This window comes from Lepisosteus oculatus, chromosome 14 (genome assembly GCF_040954835.1).
Source record: "Lepisosteus oculatus isolate fLepOcu1 chromosome 14, fLepOcu1.hap2, whole genome shotgun sequence".
NCBI classification, from domain to species: domain Eukaryota; kingdom Metazoa; phylum Chordata; class Actinopteri; order Semionotiformes; family Lepisosteidae; genus Lepisosteus; species Lepisosteus oculatus.
Genome location: NC_090709.1, coordinates 23,053,057 through 23,067,412, shown reverse-complemented (window position 1 = coordinate 23,067,412; position 14,356 = coordinate 23,053,057). Strand labels below are relative to the sequence as shown.

Genomic DNA, 14,356 nt, shown 5'->3' with positions numbered 1-14,356 from the left:
AAGTCGTGGTCTTTAAAATGCATTTGGTTTGACGGCGTTCTGTGCTTCCATTGCGAAGATATGGACAAAAGCATATTCGTGCTTGGTCAAAAAAATGTCATAAAAACGAAAAAGTAAAGGCTGAGAAAGCATCCACAATGTATTTTATACACAAAACAAGCATTCTCGCAACTCTAAGAGGTTTCGTGAAAGCGCTACAGGCGTGCCAAAATCGTTTTCGAACTTCGAGCTAACTTTACCCCGGTAATTCCTGATCGGTAAGTTTGTCGGCGGCTTTTTAATTGTGTTAGAAAGAGCAAACACCACAGTGTACATTTTAAAGGTCTAAGCAAAACAATCAAACATGAGGATTATTCAGAACAGGAGCCTCTACTTCTTTGTATACTGAGCTTTCGGGTGAACGTCAAAGTGAAAGACAAATTCGCAATTTTCACTTTTTGATTAAGGAACAAGAAAACACCATCCTTCAAACTGGATTCAGACCAGGGAAATAAGAAATACTCGCTGTTTTTTTCTACAGTCTTAAGAGCTAGCAACTGAGCTATCGAGAGGTCGGAAAATAAACGTTTTGTCACACGCGTAGCCCAATGTAGTGTAGTGTTCCTCTTTATTTAAATCCCAGTTCGACATCAAAATACTCACTCCCATAGTCTCGTTTAGTAGAAGAAATGGACCAGGCTTCTACTCTATACACGTCCAGAGTTCTTATAAAACATTTGAAGGATGTCATTGCAGGCGGAAATTGACTCTTTTTCTAGTGAGATCAGGATCACATAAAACCTTTCGTTTGGATTGAGAAGAGGATCATGGTGACACTCAAAACATACTAACCTTTGCTTCTTTCGAGGACGAATGGATTATTGAGCTGCGAACATCGGTTCAAATCAAATCTTTCCATCTTACGGATTTTGGTTTTCTTTTTATCGAAATTGTATTAAAATTCGAGATTCTTTCACAGTTGTATAATACTTTCCCCTGCATCCTCAGATAAAAATTCTAAATACCACAAAGTTACAATATACGGAATAGCATTTATTTTTACATGTTTTTTAAAATTTGCATTTATTTAGAGCTACATTTAGTGCTAGGTAAAGATAACATTGCTAATATTGATGGGATATAAATGTACGATGAATTTATGAGCTAAAAGTTGTACGCAGGTGCCTTTTGCGTACTTTAATCAAAGACAATAAATAACTTTCACTCAGACGTTGATCAGAAGCTCAATAAACGATGAAGCAGAGGCTCCTGTTCCGAATTCCTCCTCACGTCTGATGGTCGTGTTCTGATCAAGATCAATCTAAATTGGTACAAGGGATTTTAACAAATCTGGTCTTTCTGGTCTTTCAGGGACTGCTCTGTCTGCTTTGTAATTCAAAAATAGATACAAATGTCAAGTTTTTTGTAGATAAAGTGTTGTCTGTTTTCAAAAGTTAGGTACTTAATTGACTTTATGATTTGGTTTTGATTTTGAATCGTTATATTATTAAGTTTGTGCTTTCTCTGTTTTATCGTATTGTGAACTTATTTTTTAAACAAATGCTTACAAAGGCAAACAGGGCACACAGTACAAGCTACTGTGCACTTTTGGGAGTATACCAGGTTCGATATAAAATCGCAAAAATGTAAAAGGAGAAAATACCCCCAGACTGCGTGTAAAGTCCTCCTTGAGGTATGCTTTCAAAATAGCTGCACCAGGCACTTGGACACAGATAAACACAGGGATTTAAAATTCAGGAATATGAATGGTCAATTGCTTACAGTTGGGTTTTTTACGTTTCGTATTTAGCTATTTGTGTATAAATCTTTTAACAATTCATTAAAATGCTAACAATATGTAAAATAAAAACAACAGCACCGTTAAATGCAGGGGAGACGGGTAGTTTTTTTTTACAGATTCCAATCTCTAATGCTGTGTTTGAGAGCTGTGTGTGAGAGCTTACTGTACATAACTTTCCTTTTCTCACATTTTCTGACAACTATTCCAAAGGGGCACCTGTCACGGACGTCCAAAGGGACTAACCATGGGGAGTAGGAGAGCGGAAAAAGACCCATATGCGTAGAGGCGAGACTGGAAAAAGGCCCGGGCTCATTAGTGCAAAGAGTTCAGGAATGCCGTATAGAAACCTGTGCCCTCAGGGAGCGGACGTGGGGCGCCCTGGTGCTAGGCGGGTCTCAGGACATCCGAACGTCAATGCTGAGCGAGGACAGAGTGCAAGACCCGGAAATATATAGCCCAAGGGAAAGAGAGGGACAGGAAGGACAGCAGGCTGGAAACTAGGGACAGGACAGAGAAGGAGCGCCCTCTGGCTGCACCCTTCCCCCCCCCCCCCTTCATGTCAGGCATCCTGTCAAGATGTGAGTCGCTCTTGAATCAGAGCGGGGTGACACGGGCTTCTGTTCTGATATGGTTGTACGAGAAGCAGGAGGAATCGCTTCACTCGTATGGAGCATGAGCTGAATCAGGAGTGAGACATTTCGTGTGCTTGTGCATATGTCAACGCCTGACCTACATCGTAAAACTAAAACTAAATTAAAAACTAACATTAAGTTGTCAGAGACATTCATTTATATACAAACAAGAGACAGACTAAGTAATAATTCTTCATTAACTTGTCCTACACTGATCAGACTATTTGAAATGGTCTGATTCAGCCTGTGCAGTTCGTGCTAATTAGAACAACGCCAGTACTGAACCCTCATCACCGAACTGACTACTTAGCACAAGTTCAGCTGCTCGCCAGCTTTGTTACGCACAGTTTTGCATTGCTATTGAGCTCAGAGCAGGAGCTGATCTTCAGACAGTACCGTGTTAAGTAGTCTGCAGCTTCGTGCAAAACAGTTCGACAGTTCATTGCAATTTACCCAACGTGTTTTCTATAGCTTTCAGCTGCAGTTAATTTACATAAAGAAAATCTACTACTGGTTTAAAAGCAACATGAGTCAGACAGGAGTCAAACCTACAATCTTCTGATCCAAAGTCAGATGCATTATACATTACACCACTGGCCCTAACCTTATGGTGCTCAACAGCACCATAGTGACCTCAGTGCCACTACTAGTAATGCATCACCCCCATCCAAAATTTCTAAGTAAAAAAAAAACTTTTTCTATACTTGTCTGTTTAAAAATATGATATCTTTAAAAAAGACAAAGGGTTTGTGTGTCACGGAAAAGTTTTGATTCATTTCGAATGCAAAGTAAAACCATTTTCTTCCAAGAAATCATAAATTTGTCTCATCCTCCATACTATAATCCTCTCTTGTAGTAGTAAAGCATTTTGAATTCAACCGAACAATATATTAAAGGAACAAGTAATAGGTTTATTTCATGCTGAAAAGAGAAGAGAGAAAACACAATGTTTCAGCTATGAAATCTTCTTCAGGTTTGTTTTCTCTCTTCTCTTTTCAGCATGGATTAAACCTACAATATTTCTTGTTTCTTTGCAGATATGCATGCTGAAGTAGCTATCCACCTGAATATATTAAACGTTTCATCTATAGGATTAACATAATGTTCTCCTGAATAACTACTCAAAAGAAGCCACAGCTCAGGTGTTAGAGAGATTTGAAATCAGATCGATGGATTTAGAGTCCAGAATGCGAACCGACAGCTGACACAGGTCTTTTACAGAACCGTTTTGATTTTTTCTACTTTGTCCCGTGACATCATTGTCCTGCTCACAGCCGAGCCCGACACACGGTACCATCTGGTTTCTGTCGCTGGGCGCTCACCCTGTGGTCCATGTGGGTCCTAATGCCCCAGTATAATGACGGGGACACTAAACTGTAAACAGGTGCCGTCCGTCGGCTGAGAAGTAAAACTGAGGTCCTGACTCTCTCCGGCCTTTAAAAATCCCAGGTCGTCTCTTGAAAGAGTAGGGGTGTAACCCCAGCATCCTGGCCCAATTTTCCAATGGTCCTTACCAGTCATGGCCTCCTAATAATCCCCATCTATGAACTGGCTTCATTACTCTGCTCTCCTCCCCACTGATTGTTGATGTGTGGTGAGCATTTTGGCACAGTATGGCTGCCGTTGCATCATCCAGGTGGGGCTGCACATTGGTGGCGGTAGTGGGATTCCCCATTACCTGTAAAGCGCTTTGAGTGGAGTGTCCAGAAAAGCGCTATATAAGTGTAAGTGATGATAATAATAATAATTATTATTATGTAAATTGCAATAAAATTATAATATTTGTTTCAAAATCGATTCATGTAAAAACTGATAAAGCTAAGGCTTTTTTCAGGGCTATATCTACTTTTTTAAAAAAAGAGAAGTGAAATTTGGAGAAGATGCACCAGCGGTTGCCTTCACATCTCCAGCTTCAGTCTCGCCTGTAGCTGCGAGAAGGTTAAAAGCACACATGTGATCTGTAGACGATGTTTGGGGAAGAGCTAATTCTGTTTTCAACACAGGGAGTGAGAATGAGCTCAGTCCGGCTCCCAGAAGAATCCATTCTGGTTTGGTTACTGTTAGACTGTGCCTCTGAGGCTCTTTGGATCGCAACGTGAAAAAAAAACAATTGCTCACATCGAGAGGAAGGGAAGATATCATGTTTAAAAAATCAGAACCGAAGATTTGGATCTGGGGCCTCATACTTATCAAATTATTAAAATAACAGTTATTAAAATATTAGATTGTGTTTCTGCAACATTTCGTGCACACTACGCCATTTTTATCTAAAAATAAAACAACAGCCACAACAAGGGCTTTACACGCCGTCTGGGGTATTTTCCCCTTTTAGATTTTTGCCACTTTATATCGAACCTGTTATACTCCCAAAAATGCACAGTAGATTGTACTTAATAAAAATGTACAATTCACCGCTGGTATAAACAGATGTGTGCTGTGTCTGCCTTTGTAAGCATTTGTTTAAAAAATAAGTCCACAATACGATAAAAACACAGAAAGCACAAAGTTGATAATACAACGATACAAAATCAATACCAAATCATAAAGCCAATTAAGTAGCTATCCTTTGAAAACAGAGAACACCTTTATATCTACAAAAAACTTGACATTTGCATTACAAAATGTATTTTTGAATTACAAAGCAGACAGAGTAGTCCTTTAATTCATAGATCAGATCTTGGCCAAAACAAGACAATCAGACAGGAGCTGAATTCGGAACAGGAGCCTCTGCTTCGTCGTTTATTGAGCTTTTGATCAACGACTGAATTAAACAGATTCACTATTTTAACTCTTTGATTAAAATACACAAGAAGCACCTTCCTTCAAGCCAGAGTTGAACCAACAACCAAAGGATTCCCAAGTGTTTTTATTACAGTTCCCCACTCTACCAACTGAGCTATCGAAGGGATATCAGGAGCTGCTCTCTGGCACATACTGCCCAATGTAGTGAAATGTTCCAGATGAGTAAAATCCCAGATCGACATTGTTTCCAACTCGTTTCCTCAGTCTTTTTTACCTTGAATTTAAGCCACAAACCGGGATTCTACTGTATAAACTTCCGTGGATATTAAAACATGTTTGATGGGGCATCAATCATTCCAGGCGGAAATTGACTCCTTTTTTTTTCTTGGGGGAAATGAGGAACAAAACTAAATGTCATTCTGTGTTTCTTAGAAGCATTATCACAGCTAATGCATGTAATGCCTTTAGTATGTGAAGGTGAGAGTTCAGTTATGCCAGGGAGTAAAGAGAACTGAAATTTAGAAAATTCATATTTAAATAGATTGCAAATCTTCAAAGTGTTCTGTCACTGCAAAATTATTACAGGGGTCTACCAACTGCGATACGTGCTTGTTTTGGGACTATTTCCAATACGTATCGCATTAGTAATTGTGTGTCCTTACTGGTATCTTTTAAACTGTGAGGGACATTCGGTTATATAGTCATAATCCGCTTTTAACGTGTCCTGCATTTTAATTTACTGAACAGATAAATTGAAACGTTCTGATTCAGAGCCCCTGCAGTTTGTGCTAATTAGAACCACAACAATGCTCCCGTGTCCTGAGCACCACACTGAGCACACGTTCAGCTGGGCTCTGACTTTGTTCAGCATGACTTCTTCTTGCAGTTGAGCTCAGAGCTAGAGATGATCTCCATATTCTACCGCACTAAGTAGTTCGAAAGTTAGTACACAGTACACACTTTCAGGTTGTTAAAAAATTAAACCAACCAGCACCCTGTCACAGAAAAGTACCCCGGTCTCCCGCGCAACAAGCGTAGGTACTCAACACTGTACTAAAGAGAAGCGCTTATTCGCAGCTGAGCGTGAGCTCTGTTTACAGTCAGCAGACATTTCCTCATTTCCAATGACGTTTTCGCCTGCTCTCAGCTTTTTAAAGACGGTCATAAACGCTCATGAAGTAATTCATGTCAGTTTGAAGTCTGTTTCTGTTGTCTCTTGACGAAGAAAAGCCGTACCTGGGAGACTCCCTTTCTGAAGAAGTTTGCCGTCACCCTGCAAGGGAGAAGAGCTATCAATCACTGAGACAACATTAAACAGGTGAAATGCGAGATGTTGTGATTTTTTTCCCACTTAAGGCTTCTATCGTTTCTACTCTAACGAGAAAAGCTTTTCATCAGAAGTGGGATTTGAACAAACGTCTCCAGGAGAAACTGCTAACTGAATGCAACGCTTTAGACAACGAGCCTTCCTGCCTTTATTTATTTGATACGAAAAAAGTGAAATCAAGTAATGAGGGAAACGTATTTTTTTTCATGGAGGAAACTAGTACGAGCAAATGTAAAGTTTAGAGCAGCACTCAATTAAAACGATCAGAAACCGAAAGCGCTTCTTTTGCGGATCAGTATATTCCGATACCGGTGGTTCTGCAGAAGAAATAAGCCGAACTCCAAACACTGTTGCCATTACGGCTACTCTGGCTGCAGCTGCTTTAAGATCTACTCAGCGGGCACAGGTTGTAGGAGGTCAGACTGGTTGGCGCTGTCTAAATAACAGTGTGCGAATTTAAACTTATTTAAATAAGGAACAAGTAATAGGTTTATTCCATGCTGAAAAAAAGAAGAAAGAGAACACAACATTTCGGCCGTGGAGCCACACCTGAAGAAGGCTCCACGGCCGAAACGTTGTGTTCTCTTTCTTCTTTTTTTCAGCATGGAATAAACCTATTACTTGTTCCTTTGCAGCCTACGCATGCTGACGCAGCTATCCACCTGAACTATTTAAATAAGACTATTTACAATATAATACATGCTCCAAAAGCGTTAATACTGCACTGGCTGCTATTTGAAACGCCTTCATAAATGACGCGTAATAGAGATTGATGCAGCTGGCTTTTATGCTTCACAATACATTGCAATCAGGAAAATATACTGTATTGTAATCAGGAAAATAAATCAATTATTAATATGCAATACAACGTCTGTTCTTAAAAATGATAGCTGTTTTACACTGACGTCGCTCTTTATGAGATAATCCAGATTGTGAAGACGACTGCACCCTAGCAGATCAAAGTATTACACGAAGGCTGTAAAGCACACTGAATTTATCTGAATATTTGATATCCGCGATCCGTTTAGGCTACAACAGGCAACTTGGTGCCTCTCCAGCAAACCATTTCTCAGTTTTGTGAATTACTTGTGCTTCCAACCCACCACCATCTGTAGCTTGTCAGGATGGCCGGGTGGTCTCATGTGTCAGATTTAAGGGCTCATGTTTTTCCATTGCTTCTAAAAGCTGCCGTCTTTTCCCTGCCTTGCGTTTTTCCTGTCTTCTTGTGCTCGCTGACAACGACAGGAAGAGGAAAACAGAAACCAGCTTGGGGGCACATGATGGGCAGGGAAATACTTCTTGAACACTTATGTGATTAGCAGAAAGTCAAATAGGCTCCGATTTTTGCCTTAAGAACTCTTTGGGCTGCCTGTAATCGAGGAAAGATTAACTGCAAAGTATGCATTCAAATGTGAAAGACCGAAATATAAAACCTGAAGACTTATTAAAAGAAACACTGTTTTCCTTTCAGTTTCTCCTGTATTTCACTGGCTTGAGACACTGTGTCCGGGCTCAGCGGTTATATAAGAAAAGACACAGGCACGGTTCATGGTTCTGCGCTCCCCGTGCGGAATGCGCGTCTCTTCTCTCCTTTAATACCTTCATACACTCCTCTAAAACCACAGCTAATTCCCGGAATATTTCAGTTTTACCTATTTCACAGGTAGTGGGTCTTTCTTTCCGAGATCACAGGTAGAAACAATAAACACGGGGAAATCAGGAAGGTATTCCTGATCGTAGGCCAAGATGTGCAAAAATAAATTTCCTAAAATCCAAGAAGGTCCAGTCACGTTCAGGTACTATTCTGATGTAGATGAATATTTTTGGGACAGCTCTTACAACAAACAGGCAAATAAACATTTTTTATTATTTCATTCGAGCTGTAGTTTTGAAAATGTTTTTTTCCATTCACTAAATAATACAAAACACAAACCCACCATAAACGTCTGACCATTGATATTCCTGAATTATAAGCTCGTACACACGTACCGCGAAATTTGTGCAAGAGTCAGAGCTGGCAGGCAGTTGAACGAATATGATGCCTTTCAGGGGCCGAGTATTAGACACGCGTTATCATGCGGAGCTTATTCTTCCTCTCAGTCTTTGCCTCAGACCACCCCTCTTGGCACATTAGCACTTTAATTTTCGATTTTCTGTATAGAACACCGAATATCTTGAGGAAGTCTGTCAAGCAAAGACTGCTGGATAATTGAGGTGCAAACATGGTTCAAAATCAACATCCTCTGCTATTGCCGTTGATTCTTTGAGAGTTTCTTCAAGTTCTTCATCTGACCTTCAATATCGAGGGATATTGAGCATAATACCGTATTATTTGTAGCTTTCTTTTGATCGCCTGTTTTATTAAAATGCCAGCCTCTTTTACAGTTATTTTAGATGTTTGGCAAGGTGTAATATCCTCCCTCGCATCCTCAGCTAAAATATTTTAAAAGTACAACAAAATTACATTATATTGAACAGCACTAGGTTAACATTTAGAATTCAAATTAAAGTAAATATACGAAAATATTAAAATACAACTCCGGCGATCTGTCGTTTATGCTTGTCAAGTTCTCAGATAATTTTGCATTGTATTTTTAATTATTTTAGCTGAGGATGCAACAGGAGTATAAGTGAATTCTCCCGCCACCCATTGGAACATACATTTCCATGGGTGAATACTATCTGCTTGGAAGTTGCCCTTGTCGGTAATTATTGGAAATTCCCGGTAATGTTGACTCTACCGCAGTCTTTACCTCTGACCAACCCTCAGTTGTTTACTACTGCAAATATCAAAATAGTTAAGGTTTTGCAGACAAATTAAATATCTGTGGTGATGATGTTTACTATGGGAGGAAATGCGTCCCTGGGTGGGCTCAAAACACCCACCTTTGGGTTAAGAATCGAACATGCTAACCAAATGCACCACAGAAACGCTTACACGGCGCTTTTTTTCCATTTACATACTTTTGGTGAACAAAAAAATCGCTCACATTTCATCTTTCGTAAGATATATGATTTTAAAAAGTTCCACAAAGGAAATTAATACATGCATTAAACCAAATCAAGCCCTCTGTGAGTGTCCCGAATGATCTGTTCTGTAAAACAAGACAGGAAGAAAGGTACAGCTAGAACTTGAATGCAGGACTTCCTCTTTATTAAACAGGTGCTTTATGCAGCTAAACCACGGCGCCGGCAGAGCGCTATTCTTACAGCCGCTTGGACACAATGCTCTGAGACATCTGCGTTCAGTGTGCGCTGAGCCTGCTCGCTGAGCAAGTTGCCTCCTTTTCATGCACTAGCAGCCCTGATACTAAGAGACAGGATGAGAAATGGCTTTTATCTGGCACTTTTCATATCCAAGGAGATCAATGTGCTTTCCGTGTACAACAGGGTGTCCTCTATATCGCCACTGAAGCACAGGACACGCCTGGTGGATTGACATCACTCAACAAAATAGTGAAATGGCAGGTGGAAGAGGAAAATGACCATCAAGAATGAAGAAATTAAGATGATCTTGAGTGTGCCAACTCACAACCGAAGGGGCGGGCTTTCTTGTTGAGGTGGCCGAGTGGTTAAGGCGATGGACTGCACGTGTGGGTTTGAATCCCATCCTCATCGTTGTGAGCTTTTGACTTGTGATCCATTTCTAAGTCGGGTTTGTGTACTTTTGCTACTGTAGTAGAGCAGTAATATTTCTAGCGTTGGCTGAACATGGCTTACAGCAGTAGGGGACAGACAATAGTCTCTTAATATTTAGGTTATATTTATGTTTTGTACTGCTTTCACCTGACATTAATAGTAGTCCTGATGAACGATTTAGGGACATGGTGCATCTTGAAAAATGTTCTTGTTAATTTCAATTTGGAAAAATTGCACTCACCAGAAGCTGAAACAGGTTGTGTTTACATAATGCGCAATGCAATAGCAACGTTTGGATTTGAATCTTACTATGAGTCCTTACCTGTTACAGGAGGTGTTATAGGACTTTTTTAGCTCAGATACAACTATCAATTCATCTTAAATTTCTACTACATCAGAATTAGCAATGTTATCTTTACCTAGCACTAAATGTAGCTTTAAATAAGAGTAAAATTTAAAATATATGTAAAAATAAATGCTATTCCATATATTGTAACTTTGTGGTATTTAGAATGTTTATCTGAGGATGCATGGGAAAGTATTATACCTTGTGAAACATCCAAGAAAAGGTAAAAGAGGCTCATATTTTAATAAAATTTTCGATCAAAATAAAACCACAATCTGTATGATATTATCTTTAATATACCAAGATATCGATGTTCAGTTGAAAGATTTGAAGAAACTCTCCAAGAAGCAACTGCAGTAGCAGAGTTTTGATTTGAACCGATGTTTGCACCTCAATAATCCATTAGTCCTCGAAAGAAGCAAAGGCAGGGATGTTTTGAGTGTCACCATGATCCTCTTCTCAATCCAAAAGAAAGATTTTGTATGATCCTGATCCCACTAGAAAAAGAGTCAATTTCTGCCTGCACTGATATCCCTTCAAACGTTTTGTAAGATTTCTGGTAGAATATACAGTAGAATCCTGGTCCATTTCTTCTACTAAAAGAGACTATGGGGGTGAGTATTTTGATGTTGAACTGGGATTTAAATAGATAGAAACACTACACTACATTGGGCTACGCGTATGACAAAACGTATGCATTTTGAGTTGACCTTTCCATAGCTCAGTTGCTATAGCGTAAAACTGTTTCAAAAAGCAGCGGGTGATTGTTATGTTACTGTTTTGAATCCCGCTCGAAGGATGGTGTTTTCTTGTTCCTTAAAAATTAAAAAGTGAAAATAGCGAATTTGTCTTTCACTTTTACGTTCACCGAAAGCTCAGCAAACAGAGAAGCAGAGGCTCCTGTTCTGATCTATCCTCACGTCTGATTGTCTTGCTTTGACCTTTAAAATGTGCACTGTTGACGGTTCACTCTTCCTAACACAATTAAAGACCTGCGGAAAAGACTCGCTATCAGGAGTTTAGTTCAGTGGTAGCGCGCATGTACTCTATGAAGCTTCGTTTTCAATCGCTGGCGTCTCCACTTCTTTTTAAACGTGATATCTTTCCTACCTCTTAGGACTTCCCTCGTGTGTGAATTTCAGGGAGACACATAAACCCTTTGTCTGAAGAGACAAAAGAGACATTTTTTTAAACCAGACAAAATGAAAGACGAGGTAATTATAGACACGTACAAAACACATGAATCTAATTGAGAACATGTGGACCGGGGCGATGAATTTCTAGTAGCGGCTCTGAGCTCACTATAGCGCAGTTGAGCAAGGTGCTAGTAGGGCCAGTGGTGGATAACGTGTCTGACTTCAGATCAGAAGATTGTAGGTTCGATTCCTGCCTGGCTCGTGAAGCTTTGAGACCATGCTATTCAACACTGTCACCTAGTGTGTGCAGTCCTACACAACCTTACTATCGACTGGATGAGTTTTCTGTTCCAGTTCATTCCACACATTCCGCCTGTTTCACCACTGTTATTGTTGGACCACGGCCACAGATACGAGAAGAGGTACTGTTCTGAACAACTGTCTTAAATAATCAAGTTGAAAAAGGTGACAATATGTTTTTTTTCTTTAACGTAACCTTACATTTGCCTATAAAGTTCACACTATTTTCTGTAGCCGCAAGTCCCCAATATTTCTGCTGTCTCCTGAGAAACACAAGTATAGAGTTAAAACACAATAAATAATACCACAAATCTATTCAGTTAACACCCAGATGTGACAGAGGTAACTTGCACCCCCTTTAAATATGTATTTCCTTAATTTCAGTTCTCTTCCCTCCCCAAGATACCTGCAAATTCACTATCACATATTAAAGGCTGTACATGCATTACATTAAATAACATTAAAGTTAATTATTAATAAATAATACTATCATTCATAAAGACGTGTATTCATAAGATTCATCGTGAATAGTTGTGGTGTCTGGAAAGCAACTGTAGTTAAATATAGAAAAAAGAGTTGTAGTTATTGAGGTAATTTCAGGTAGAATGTAAGAACTAAAGTTAACTAGTCCAACAGTAATGCGTGGGGTCCTATCAATAGAAAAAAAAAAATAACCCGAAAACACAACAACCACAAAAGGAGAAGTCTTCTGGGAACATAGGAAAATCCCTGTAGTGGTCTAACAACTATAAAAACAAATAAACAAATGAAACAACTTCAAAACATAAAGAAAAAGAACATTAAAAAATATCGGGGGAACAACAAAAACACAGAATCTAAGTGCGAGAGCTTTTTCAAGTTTTCGGTACTCCATCGTGCTCCTCTCGTCTAAGTAGATATCTCTCAGGTCAGTTGGAGGTCCACAGCTGATGGTAATTTAAGTAAGTAGCTGTGTCAGCATGCATGGGCTGCAAAGGAACGAGAAAATGTTTATTCCATGTTGAAACGAGAAGAAAACACAGCAGTTTGGCTGTGGAGCCTTCTTTGGGTGTGATACAGAATAAACCTTTACTTGTTTATTTCATGTTAATTTAGACCCAATCTCCAGCAAATACCTAAGAGCACCTAAACTCGTCAGTTGCTTTCAGTAGTTTAAGACACAGGCTACACTACTTCAGGTGAGATTTAAACTCACACCCTCAGCATGACTCTGCTGTAGAAGCAGACCAATTGCGCCACTGGAGCTGTGTAACTACCTCTCCTCATACAGACTTGAGCTGCAGAAACACAGGGCGAAAACAGGGTTTCGGTTGCGGATCCATCTCCACTTGGTGGAAAGGGACAGTAAAATAGCAAGGAAAATACTAGATAAGAAACTGAAAGAATTGTGCTCACTGCAAACTAGGAAGGAAAGAGGTGACCGGATACGTAAAACAGCTCGGCGGATAATTTGTAACGACATTCTTTGGTTACAATCAGCAAATGGATTTCTCTTCATGTGCAGTTTGAACGTTTGTTCTCCCAGATTGGGTGGTTATATAAGATAAGCTGATATAAATTAGGACTAATCAGAATCAATACAATTGATGTCTGGCGAAGGCAAATAACCTTTGTACATGATCTGGAATGTGACTGGTTAAATTTCAGCACAGATACAACCTCCTTTATAAGGGTGTGCACACTAATACAACCAAGGCATGGAAAGTTTTTTTTTTAATTATTGTTCCAAAAAATATTCCATTTGTTTTTTTTTCTTAAATATTGTTGATTAAAAGATCTTATTAAATGTGAAAAAATCTGACTGTGAAAAGTAACAACATGTTAGTGAAAAAATCAGTAATGTGAGGAAAGATGGATTGTGGGAGACCCTTGACCCTCCATGTCATGCTGTATTTCTCTCTCATTCTACTGGGAGTGGTGCCGTCGCTTCTGGATAAAGTCTGTCAGTGGTCATTCCAGACAGGTCAGGTATGACTGCGCTTCGGCACAAGAACAGACATGTGACTTGCTATTACCCTGACAGTGTCTCCATTCTTCCAGAGCCCAGATAGCTCAGTTGGTAGAGCACCTGACTTTTAATCTGAGGGTCCAGGGTTCAAATGCCTGTCTGGGTGGTTGTCCTTTGCTTAAATCTATTGTGAATGTCATTATAAATTGTCTTTTATCTTTCACTCTTCTAGCTGTCAGTGGTTATTTCAAATGTTCATCACTTGTATTTTCTTTGGTGTTTCATTTAACAAACCGAAAGTGTTCAAAGTGATTTGTCACTCTACTCCACGTAGATAATCTAAATGAAATCACAGTAGCGTACAGGACACGCAGTGAGTACTCTTGAATACAACAAGAGGAAAGGCACACTGCACATCTGCAGAACATCACCTCTGAGTTTACAGTGACATTGGAGATTGGAAACGATGTCGTTTTTTTTATTAAAGGTTCAAGGAAACCTGAATA

At 39.5% G+C, this 14,356-nt stretch overlaps 1 non-coding gene across 1 annotated transcript; it reads left to right on the top strand.

Annotated features, from left to right (window-relative positions):
- The first annotated feature begins 13,943 nt into the window (after positions 1-13,943).
- On the top strand, positions 13,944-14,016 carry trnak-uuu (transfer RNA lysine (anticodon UUU)). Its single transcript has one exon. It is a non-coding gene; the product is annotated as a tRNA-Lys (tRNA).
- Positions 14,017-14,356: the final 340 nt, after the last annotated feature.